General features: G+C 42.6%; 1 pseudogene; it reads left to right on the top strand.

Moving 5' to 3' along the window:
- The first annotated feature begins 1,910 nt into the window (after positions 1–1,910).
- On the top strand, positions 1,911–4,032 carry LOC101289241 (kidney mitochondrial carrier protein 1-like; annotated as a pseudogene).
- The last annotated feature ends 8,599 nt before the right edge of the window (positions 4,033–12,631 follow it).

The following is a 12,631-nucleotide window of genomic DNA, read 5'->3' as shown; positions in this document are numbered from 1 at the left end:
TCACTTCATTGAAAGGTTCTATTTTTTCCGTAACATTTATTCTCTTATATTTTAAAATCTACTTCAAACCTATGATTATAGCTGCTTATTTTTTCTAAATTTGTTTTCTCTTTTTTTTGCTATTTAAAATATACGTTTAATCAAAATGCACAAACCAGTAAAAATAAAGGTGTATGTGATGCAAATGTAATTAAAGAGTTCTAATCTTATAGCATTACTGAGAGAGGAGAGAAAATTTGTTCAAATTTTAATAAATCTAGGAGTCATTATTTTTATTGAAGTATAGTTGATTTACAATGTTGTGTTAGTTTCAGGTGTACAGCAAAGTGATTCAGTTACACATATACATACATATATATTCTTTTTCACATTCTTTTCCATTATAGTCTATTACAAGGGATTGAATATAGCTCCCTGTGCCATACAGTAGGTTCTTGTTTTCTCTTTGTTCTTAAGTTTTCTAGAAATTCAGCCAGAAAACCTCTTCTTATGTCTGTTAGTCAGTTACACTAGGAGGGGGTCTCTCCATTCTAAATCAGAATTTCTGATTCAATTAAAATTTCTTTTCTGCTCTTTGACTTGCATTCTTGTTGTTCTTTTACCTGTTTTCTTGAGATGACTTCATCATCCATTTATTTCTATTCTTTCTTTTTTAAAAATGAAATCATTTGCTATTATCACATTGCCTTTAAGGACAACTTTAGCCACATTCTATGTTTTTGATATAAGTATTCTCTTTTTATTAATTTCCAAACAAACTATTAAGAAAATGGGTTTGACTCCAGTTATAAAATAAAGAAGTCATGGGAATATAATATACATCATAAGGAATATGGTCAATAATACTGTAGTAACTTTGTATGGAGACAGTTACTAGACTTATTGTCATGATCATTTCATAATGTATGCAAATGTCAAATCACTATGGAGTACACCTAAAACTAACATAATATTGCACATTAACTATATTTCAATTTTTAAAAAGAATGTGTTTGAGTTTTGGAGAGGTTTTTGGCATTTTATTGTTTTATTTCTTAAGTGATTGGATAGATATTTTCTAATTAATTTTAATCGGAAATTAAATTAATTTTTATTATTGGTTTTAATTTTTATAGCATCAGAGATAGAGAACATGGCCCGTACAATTTCCACAATAAATTGGGAACCTGTTGATGTTTTCTTTGTGCAATATATCTTTTAATCTGACAAAGGCTGATAAAGATTGTTTAAAAACATACACTACTTTACCATTAACCTCTTCTAGTGTAAACAACATTAGATTGAACATCTGATTGGAAGTAACACAGCCAGCCCTGATTCTGTTGTGCTGTTGGGTGCATGAAGCAGGGTGTGTGGGGGAAAAGCATCAACCTCTGAGTTCAGATTCTTCCTCGACCCCTGATTACTTGAGATTCTCTAAACCTCAACCTCCCTTCCTCTGAAATGGGGACGAAAATAACAACACATACCCCTAAGGACTGCTGAGAAATAATGCATGACAAGTGCGTAGAATACTAACCGAGACATTGTCCACACTCAAAAAGAACATGGGGCTTCCCTGGTGGCGCAGTGGTTGAGAGTCCGCCTGCCGATGCAGGGGACGCGGGTTTGTGCCCCGGTCCGGGAAGATCCCACATGCCACGGAGCGGCTGGGCCCGTGAGCCATGGCCACTGAGCCTGCGCGTCCGGAGCCTGTGCTCCGCAACGGGAGAGGCCACAACAGTGAGAGGCCCGCGTACTGCACAAAAAAAAAAAAAAAAAGAAAGAAAGAAAAAGAACATGGCTTTCCTCCAGATCCCGCGCGGCCACTGGAGCCGGCTGCTGCTGCGCCTGGGGAGTAGGAGGGTGCAGGGCCGCCGCCACCTGCTGTACCGCGCGGATTGCGGGATCTTAGTTCCTCGACCAGGGGACCAGGGATTGAACCCTGGTCCGGAAAATCCCTGTTGGAGGCTATGCGTCTGTGAACAAAGGAGAAGGGACAGCGGTGAGCATGTCAGCCCTGAACTGGAAGCCCTTCGTGTACGGAGGCCTGGCCTCCATCACAGCGGAGTGCGGTACTTTTCCAATTGATTTAACCAAGACACGGCTCCAGATTCAAGGCCAGAAGAATGATGCAAACGTTAAAGAAATCAGGTATCGAGGAATGCTGCATGCGTTAGTGAGGATAGGCAGAGAGGAAGGCCTGAAAGCACTGTATTCAGGGATTGCTCCTGCGATGTCGCGCCAGGCTTCCTACGGCACCATCACGATAGGCGTCTACCAGAGCTTGAAGTGGTTATTTGTCGAGCGCCGGAAGATGAAACCCTTCTGATAAATGTCGTCTGTGGAATTCTCTCTGGAGTCATATCCTCAACCATTGCTAATCCAACTGATGTTTTGAAAATTCGGATGCAAGCACAAAATAGCACCCTTCAAGGAGGAATGATAGGCAACTTCATTCACATTTACCAGCAAGAGGGAACAAGAGGACTTTGGACGGGCGTGTCCCTTACTGCTCAGAGGGCCGCTATTGTTGTTGGTGTGGAGCTGCCCGTCTACGACCTCACCAAGAAGCATCTCATTCTCTCGGGCTTGATGGGAGACACTGTGTATACCCATTTCCTCTCAGGCTTCACCTGTGGGCTGGCGGGGGCCCTGGCCTCAAACCCTGTCGATGTGGTGAGAACAAGTATGATGAATCAGAGTCCTTTGAGATGGCAGATGCCCTGGCTACACAGGTTTCCTGGATTGTTCGTTACAGACATGGAAGAATGATGGGTTTTTTGCTCTATATAAAGGGTTTTGGCCAAATTGGTTGAGACTTGGTCCTTGGAATATTATTTTCTTTGTGACATATGAGCAGTTGAAGGAATTGGACAAGTCAAGACTGCATGAGACATCCCGCTGAAAATGCTCACGTCTGAAATAGCGAAGCTTCCTGTCTTTCCCACTGCTTCTCACTGCTTGGCCCGCCACAGATTCTGAGGTGTGAGCAACAGGTGAAGACTGGGTTAGCTCGGGTTGCTGTGTCCTGGCATCGGACGCTCTGCACCAAATGTTTAATGGCATAGACTGTAACATCCAAACACTAGTCCTTACCATTCAAGTGCCCTTCAACATCAAAGATAACATGAAATGCATGTTTCTTGCTAAAGAAAACTTGCATGAAGATCAGAAACTGTGGACTGATTCCCTCAGGGGAGAATAACTCCTGATGCATCTCAGCTCGTAGCTGAGACTCCCAGACTCTTCGAAAGAAGCTCTTCGGAACCATGGAATGAATAGAGCCTCCAAGAGGGTGTTATTGTTCCTGAACTTCTCGGGGGGCTTTGGCTTCATGTCTGCTGAAGAAATTCACACATGGAGACCTGGTATACCCCAGGTATAAACAGTGCAGGATATAGATCCCTGGAATATTGCACTGCTTTCTAATTTCCAATTTTGACAGGATCTTTCACTTATAATAACTGATTTTTAAGCCTTGACCACTCGACCTTTGTGAGGAATTGTTACAAAGCATTAATATCTAAACTCATGATGGTGTGATAGGCTGGCCCGGAAGGTGGCAAAGTCTGTGCTGGTGGGAGGTGTTTTTAAGCTACTTGGGTTCTGTCTTAAGTAATGTTTGTAATTTGCTCTGTGATTTTAGCAAAGTTTCTATTTCCCACTCTGTAAAATGGGGATAATAACATCTATTGATACTGAGGGTCAGGTGAAGAAGATAGTAGCTGCTACTACTTGACTTGTAGGATTAGTGTGTTTACATCATGCTGTCATACAGCCATCATCCCAGAATAAATGGTCCGTGTATATGGAAGAGAGTCATTTTATCATGGGCTTCCCCTGAGTGAGATCCTTTGTGAAAAGGCTTGTGAAAGAAAGAGGTTAGGGTTTTATTACATTTTCTGTAGCAAAATGTTGCAAGTGAATCAAAGAGTTGATTTTTCCAGATTTCCCGGGTTTTACTTTAGTTCTGGTCACATTTGTCAAAATATTTCCTGTCTTGGACTTCCTAATCAGTTTGGAATGAAAATACTTGCTTGAAATTCGAAAGGTGATTTTTTTGTGTGTGTGTACCTATTTATGAAGTCTGATAAGAGGTATGCAATGTCTTCCTTCTTTTCTTCTAAAGACAGGATATCATTCTTCTTTTTCATCTTATTATTTTCAAAATAAAAAGTGATTCTGAGAGCCCCCCCCAAAAAAAGAACATGTATTGTAGAACATACAACTTATCCATATAAAGTGACTCCCTGTTTTCCATTTAATGCTTTTTGCTTTGAAGATCACTTTTTTGGAAGTAACACTGCCAGCCCTGCCTTCTTTGAATCTGTGTTGCCTATTCAATCTTAGTTCGTTATTTTATTTTCGATCTCACCACATTTTTTTAGATGTACACCATGTTGACGGGATATAACCCACTGGTTTTTAAATACAATTTTAAAGCCTTTGTAAAAGAGTTTAAATTATTTCTATTTATTGGCTTATAGTTGTCTCATGCCTACCTTATCATTTTGTGCATTTCGGCTGTAAGGTTTTCATGCTGTATCTGTTTTCTTTCATTTGCTTTTATGGTCTATATTTTGTTTCTTAATCTACTCTAAAGTTGTAAGCTTTATATTCATCATTAAAAAAATTCGACCTGTGGCTGCTTTAAACGTTTTGAGTTTTTTTGCTTTGTTTTTGTTGAGGCAAAATTAACCATTTTAAAGTGAACAATTCAATGTCATTTAATGTATTCAAATGTTGGGCAACCACCACCTCTATTAAGTTTTATAAAGAGGATATTTACTTTATTAATCTGTTTATCAAAGTTTGCATTTTCCTGAGTAAGATGAGAACTTTATCTGACTCTTACTCTCTCCAGTGTTTCTCTAGCAGAGTTGGGGTTATAACCCATTCATAATAATTAGTAGTGAGAAGGATTAAATTTCTTTAAACTCTATAACCTCTCTCATAAGTTATGTTTGTTATTAACACACAATTTTGAATCTTGGAAATTTACATTCAATTTCCTTATAAAGTGTTATGGGTTTAATGGTACACCCCCCAAAAAATTCATATGCCTCAAGTAGCTCAGAATGTAACCATATTTGGAGGTAAAGTCTTTTCAAAGGTAATTAAGTTAAAATTAGGTCATGAGGATGGTCCTAATCCAACAGGACTAGTGTTCTTATAAAGAGAGATTAGGACATAGACAAGCACAGAGGAAAGACCACGTGTGACCCACGGAGCAGGCGGCCGTCTGCAGGCCAAAGAGAGAGGTCTGAGAAGAAACCAAGACTGCCAACATCTTGATCTCAGATTTTTAATCTCCAGAACTGTGAGAAAGTAAATATCTGTTGTTTAAGCCACCCAGTCTCTGGTACTTTGGTATAGAAGCCTTAACAAACTGTTATATGTAATAATCGCCTTTCCATCTCAGGCTCTCAATACACTGTTTCCACTTCATCACCACCATCACTACCAGCATGCATGCACGCCCACACTTCATCCTCAGTAGGAGATCATTTCTCCTACTCATCAAGGGACCCGTTTTCCGACCACCCCTGCCCCTCTGTATTAGGTCTCCTGTACTTCAGCTTCCCAGCCATTTCTCCAATTATACTTACCCAGCTCTTTCTGAGACAATTTACTCTATATCCCCATAGTCTGGCACATGTTAGGGGCCACCAACAATTTACCAAATGAATGAATGAAGCTCAGAACAAATGAAAGACATTCTGGCGTTGCTACCTGTATTGTTTTCACTGTAACACAACCCTTGCTTATTTAGCCCAAATGGTTTTCATTTCCGAAGAACAGATTAATCTTCTTCTATTGCTCTGTGTTGGCCCTCAGCCTATATTTTGAAATGTCTTGCTAATGCCGATTAATACTACAATGCCCACAAAAACCTGGCTTGCAGCTAGCAAGTGCAGTTTGAGAAAGGCTGAAACAATTTTTTTTTTATCACTCAGACAAGTAAGGATGAAATCCACTTATCATGAAGGTAAATATCTCTTGTTGGAGCCCCCAAGCCCCAAATCAATATCCGGTCACCATGATTTGTTTAAAATAAATGAACCCAGCTGGAAAGGATTCATAGGTATTTTTACACATATACAAACCTAGATATTTCATAAATACCTGTCCCATGTAGCCCCCATCCTCAGAGCCTGTGGATAATTAAAAGCATACCGATGCACTGCACTGAATTTGCTGCCGGTAATTTACAGGGGAGAAAATAATTATTCCAACAGTTAGACCCAGAGCAGCATGTTCCTTGTCAAAGAAGGCCAAAGATACCTGCGCATATTTCTGCACCACCTTGTAACAGCTTAATTAATTTGCACACTGATGAAAACTCAAAGTCAGTCTAGGAACCCACCTGTTAATAAAATGATGAGTGAGATTAACGTGATGTTTTTTATCCTGGGGGCTTCATACCCAGCCTCATTTGCATATTAGAAACCCTTTGCGTCTCTTCCCCAGAAGCTGCTGGCTTCCAAAAGCCATTCACAGTACACAGCCATTGCTCTAAATTCAGTTACTCTTATTAGCGTTAAGCCCGTGTATTCCACTGGGCAGTTGGATTGTCATTTTTATACAGACCATTCTCTGCCCTGGAGCGACTGTCCTTCACTACAGCCTTATATATTTTTCATTCTCATATTAAAGAAGCGTATTTCGATCCCATGTTAGAGAAGCACTCCTTTCCAATACGGGAATGAAATCTATCCGAAACCAATAGTGCCACTCAAGACGGACACGTGGGGACCTGCGTCCTGCTTCCGGGTCCTGTCACATCACGCCAGCCTCCCAGCTCCCTGCTTAGAAGCTGCCCTGTTGTCAAACAGGATTTCTCACAGCTGTCAGAAAGCCAGATAAAACTGGTCACTTTGGCAAGGGTCCTTTAACCCCACGCCCCACAGCTCAGCCGAACAAAACAACAGACCAGCAGGGCGGAGGGGTTCCATCAGAGGCTGGCTTCAGGCAAGGAAACACAGTCACCAGCCACAGCTGTGCATCTTCTTTCCGATAACACATGCAGGGTTAAAGAAGTTTTTTGTTTTTTTTTTGAGGGGGCGGGCGGGTGGTAAATGGAGGAGGAGGTGGAATATGAAATTACTTTTTCCTTCCTGTTTCCTTCCCTCATTCCCCTGCTTCAGCTATCATTTCAAAAATGATATTTTAAAAAAAAATGATATTTAAATGATATAGATATGGATTCTACCCTCCAAGGAAAGCGGGAAAGGGAAAGTGCAGGCAGGGAGGAATATTTAAGGAGCACCAGCTCAGTGCCCAGCAGGTTACAATAGCCCACTCTAATGTCACAACCCCACGAGATAGGTCTGATCCTTCCCTATTGGCTTCTCAAGAACCAACAGATCAGAGATTTGCAAAAAGCAGAAAGAAAGCCATCCGTGGTGCGACAGAGAGAGCGGGACCCCAGCAAGGACTCCTTTCTCTGCTCCTCCAGACACTTTTTCCTTTTCCTCCTCCCCAACCTCCAGGATCAGCAGACCCAGGCCAGCAAAGACTACACTGGGGCGGCCCCCAAACTCTGACCAAGGCGCCAGCAGGAACAAAAGATACAAAGGGAGCCGGTGGCCTTTGTAATCACGATTCCTGCTAGGAAACCACTTCTCGCCTCCCTAGTGTTTCTCTGAGGCTGATTGATACTCTTGGAGCGGGAAACCCATGAGAAAGTCCCTTTCCCTCTCAAAATTGAGAGCTTCCAGTGAGCTCAGCAAATGTGCCAAGACACACCCCGCAACTTTCCATGGTGAATGAGGGCATTGGGGCAGGAAGCGAGCCTGCCAAGCGCTGTTCTCAGCTTAAGGCTCCCCAGCCAGGCACCAGGCTCCCATGTCACTGCCGGGCTGCTCAGGATTTTCTAAAGGCCGGGAGCTGTGATGAGTATGTGAGAAAAACAAATATTTGTCCCAGGGTTTGGGAAAGAAAGGAAAGGAAGACTGGAAAAAACTCCCCCAGGCAAGCCTGGGAAACCCCATGGGTCTAATCGGAAGGGTTTAAAATAGTAAATACAAAATCTAAACTCAGATGGTGCTTTTTCAAAGGAAGCAAACCACTCATTGAGCTGATTCCTTTGTATAGATCACCTTAAAAACAACAAGAAGCAAACCTTCCCCCACAGCTATCTCACTGCCAACTCCCATTTTGGTCACACAGCTGAGCAGACAAGAGCCATGAGCGAGTGGGATCTTTGGCAGGAGGGGGCAGATTTCTTCCTGATTCGCTGTGATAATACTGATAATTCTGTGGCAGGCAGTAGTATTAAGGTTATTGTTGACTCCTTCTGGACCTGGGGTTCCGTCTCAAAATCCTTCCCTGAAAAGGGGACCCAAAGGAAAAGAAAAATGAAAGTAGTGGCCAGATGGTCCAGAGACACCCAACAAGGCAAGTCCGGAGATGAGAAGGAACCAACAAAGGAGGTAAAAAATGCTCCACCACACCAGCCCCACCCAGTTCAAGCTGCCCTGCCCCAGTAGGAAACCTAAGTGGGGCCTGAAGAAGGGAGACCGTCAAGTACCTCCCAAATCATGGAAACCCCTCCAGAGAGAGGGGTGAACCCACTGCCTTGTTTATCCAACTTTCACTTGACTTACTCCTGCACTAGCAGGGGCCACTGGCTAGATGGCCACAGCTTAGACAGGCCTGAGATTCCTCAAATTCCAGTACTCTTCCAGAGTCCTTATGCTGGACAGCACTGCATCCCAGGAACCCTTACATACACTGTATTTCACCCAGTCTATGACACCATCTATGGTGAGATGCACCCCGTTTTAGAGACCACTAGAAGGAAAAACTGCCACCCCTGAGACCATGACACACCATCACTTTTAAGAAGCAGACTGATTTCAGAGACGTTACTACGCCGAAAACAAAAGGAATGAGCATCTTAGGATCAGTGAAATACATTCATAGCTGACACTTCCTGGGAACGTAGCCGGTGCCAGGACCCATGCCAAATGCTTCCCGTAGATTATCTCCTCACAACTATAGTTATCCCCATTTTTCAAATGAGGAAAGCAAGTCTTCAAGAGTGGACTGAATTTGCCCAATATCACACAGTGTGGCCAGGATGCTCATTCAGGCCCAGCTGAGTCCAGAGCCCAAGCACTTATACTTGTGGGATTCTCCAAACCCCCTAGGATGGATCTTGAAAATAGACATTTTCAGCCCTTATCCGCACCCCCCCCAAGTTTCTGATTCATTAAGTCTCAAGTGCTATTGATAAAACTGCATTTTATTCAAGCACCCAGGTCACTCTGATGAAAGTGGTCCAGGCACCATGCTTGGGAGACCTGAAGGAAGCCTGTACGTACATGTTCATCAGTGTCAGTCCTGGGGTATCAGCAGGGCATAGTGAGTGCCGGCAAACATTGCAGGATTTCTTTGGGGGATAGCTTATAACTGATGAGGTGTAGTAAATTCAGTGGCCTGTGGCATTTTAATATCTTGAGAGAATTTCTCTGTCCTGGTAAACTAGCCCATGAGCAACTAGAAAAGCACACTGCCATTCCGAAATCCAGGTCCTACTCAACATCTAAGGATTGGCACAAGTCAAGGGCTGGGGCCATAACCTGTGTCTCTTTGAGGTTTCTGCACACAGACAAATTTGGGTCCACTGAGCACAGGGGACAAAAAACAAGGTGTTTCTTTTCAATGCCGTTTTCTTTGGAACCATCCCCCGGTCCTCAGCACAGCTCAGCAGCCCCACAGTAAATGATACAGGCTCCAAAAGGTGGGAACAATGAAAATTCTTTGTTAGAAGTGTGAGCGTTTGTTAGAAACGTTGTTTGGCTCACCGGCTGGGACAGCATGGGCCTTGGCTAGGAGGGATGTGGGCTTGAATCACAGCTCCACGCTAGCCTTCTAACTCCAGGAATCAGTCCAAACCTAAGTGCTCATCTGTAAAATGGGGATTACTAATACCTCCCTTATGGGGCTGTTGAGATAAAACGGGATCTCGGGCTTCAAGCATTTGACACGATACCTGACACCTGTTAAGAATTCAATAGATATGAGTTCCTTTCCTTTCCTAAAACTTAAACATACACAGTGTTTTTACATGGACAAAAAATATGTACCCAGGGAAATCAAACAGTAGCAGAATAGCAACTCCAAAAGAGAGCTGATCTCTATTTTCATCGGTAGTTCTTAAAGTTTTCATCCACAGAACAGTTGTTGAGGACACTGGCACTGTATTGCTGGGATCTGCATCTTGGCTACGTGACCTTACGCAAATCTTTACCTTTTCTAACCACACGAAAACCTGGGCAAGACTTTTTGAAATGGGCAAAAACACACCTGGGTGTTCCGACTAGTACATCCTCAGGGTTACCTCCACCTTGCATTGAGAAAGCTATTTTACAATCCTGTATGTTATAGAAAACGTACAGTAATTCAAGGTATTCCTGCCAATAGAAATACAGATATGTCCTGTGGAAAGACAATTGATTATTGTCTGGTGGATATATTGACCACTTCGCATCTGTTTCACCATTCTTCACTGGCGGGTGTTTGCTCTGGTCTTTGGATTTTCCTTTGAACTGATTATAGCATCTTACTGGTTCCCTCATTATTGAATGGGTTAACTAAAAATTTTGACACGCGTTCATTTTATATTTGTATGAGAGTCATGATTTTACTTTGTGAAAACGTATCCTTGAACACTAAGCCTCTGTTTTCTCATCGGTATCATGAAAATAATGTAAATGTCCACTTCATCGCGTGGGAGTGAAGATATATGGGGTAATCCACGTAAAGCCCTTAGCACAGTGTTTGGCCCCCCGTAAGTACTCAATTAGCATTGCTAAACAAGACTATTAAACTGTCAAAATCAAGTCATGATTAATCCATTGAATGTTCTCATTTTTAAGTTGTTCTCCAACAATTTTTTTCTTAAATATGTATCACCTATTGCTGTGTCTACACTAGTGAGCACTCACAGATCAAATCGATGAATAAATAAACAAGTGGCAAATAAATATTAATTTAAAAGTTGGAGGAATATGATTATGATTTCTTCGAGGGCTTGGATTTGGGGAGGATTTCGGGTTTTTGTTTACTTTTTATGGGCACGTATACATGCTCTTGGTTGAAATCTTATTTTGCTTACATTTACCACCTATTCCCCTAATAACTTATTTCTAGTGCATATGATGAAAATGATCGTATTAATATTTCATGGTGTCCCCCAAAGAATACAGTAACTTCCAAATTTCTGCAATATTCTGGACAACTTTGACAACCACTGATCTAGGGGCTTCATTAGAAGTAGGAGACAGGGAGTCAGAACATCTACTCCCGATAGAATTATTTATCAAGTCATTTCAGTTCATCTGGGATTAAGGACCCTTTAGAATAGGGACGACTTGGAGAAAAGCAGAAAAATAAAAAGAACAGCAGCTACCATTTACACAGCACTTAAGTCATCTGTTTATTCATCCAGCAACAAATATTCCACAGCCTCAAGAATCTCCCAGTCTAGTGGGAAATAGGGACAATTTTTAAGAAAGCTTTCCAAACAACAGAGAATACGATGAGCTCCAGAAGGAATGAATAGAGGGACCACGTTCTGTGACGACTCTTGAAGGACGAACTGAGTTTGAGAGCTTAACAAGCGGGAGATTGATATTTCAGGCAGAGGAAGGCAAGTACAAAAACCAGAAGGTGTGGAAGGGCCCACCCACAGGGAAGAGCAAGGGCATCTATGTGGCTTGAAATGCTGGGAAACATGACATAGGGCACGAAGGGTAGCCCAGGACCACATCAGTGATGACGAGACATTGGAGCCCCATGACCCCCTGAAGAAGGTATCCCAGTCCCTATTTTAAAAGTGAAGAAAATTTAAGACCAGTGAAGTTCGAGGATCTAAGACCATGTGTTTTATAATCACTAGAGCCAGGTTTTTTGAAAGGTGTATTTTCCCTCAATACACGGTAAAGACCAAGAACCCTAGAGAGTGAGAAAAGACAACTGAAACCCTAACTTAAGACAAATTTCGAGAATACATCTCAGTCCTAGAGAAAGGTCCAGTATTTATGGTGAAAAACGAAGAATTGTTCTCTGGCCAGACCCGGATGCCCAAGGCTCCTTCACACTGTTGCTTAGCATGGCCTGTGTTAACAGATGAAAGCCTCCATGGAAGCGACTTGCTGTTTCCTACCCAGCTGTCTTTTGTTTCCCCAAAACTGTTCTTTGCCAGGGAAGCAGCAGCCGCTGGCTCTTTCCCTCCAGCTCTGTCCTCCCCACACTGAACTGTATCTGCATTACCAGGCAGACATCGGGGCTGATACAAAAGAGACATTCCAGAGGCTGGTTGACCTTGGGTCATCCTGAACACTGAGTGGGTCACAGACTCAGGCATCCTTGCGACAGTTTAAGAGGGTTTCCTTGGTTAATCTTTCCATTCCGTGGCCATCAGGGAACATCTCCCCAGCAAGGACAAGATGGCCAAGAGACATCCACAAGTGCACACACTGTTCTCTGCAAGTGATGGCCAGCACCTGGGCAGAGCTGCGCGCCAACAGCAGCTGAAGCCATGTGATCTGCGTTACAGGCCTCAGATACGTTCACCCCAGCTGCAGAATAAGCACAAATAAAATCTGCCTTTTCTCTGCTTTCATCCTCTCCCCCATCA

The sequence above is a fragment of the Orcinus orca genome, chromosome 2 (assembly GCF_937001465.1).
Source record: "Orcinus orca chromosome 2, mOrcOrc1.1, whole genome shotgun sequence".
NCBI lineage: Eukaryota > Metazoa > Chordata > Mammalia > Artiodactyla > Delphinidae > Orcinus > Orcinus orca.
This window is presented reverse-complemented; position numbering and strand designations above follow the sequence as displayed.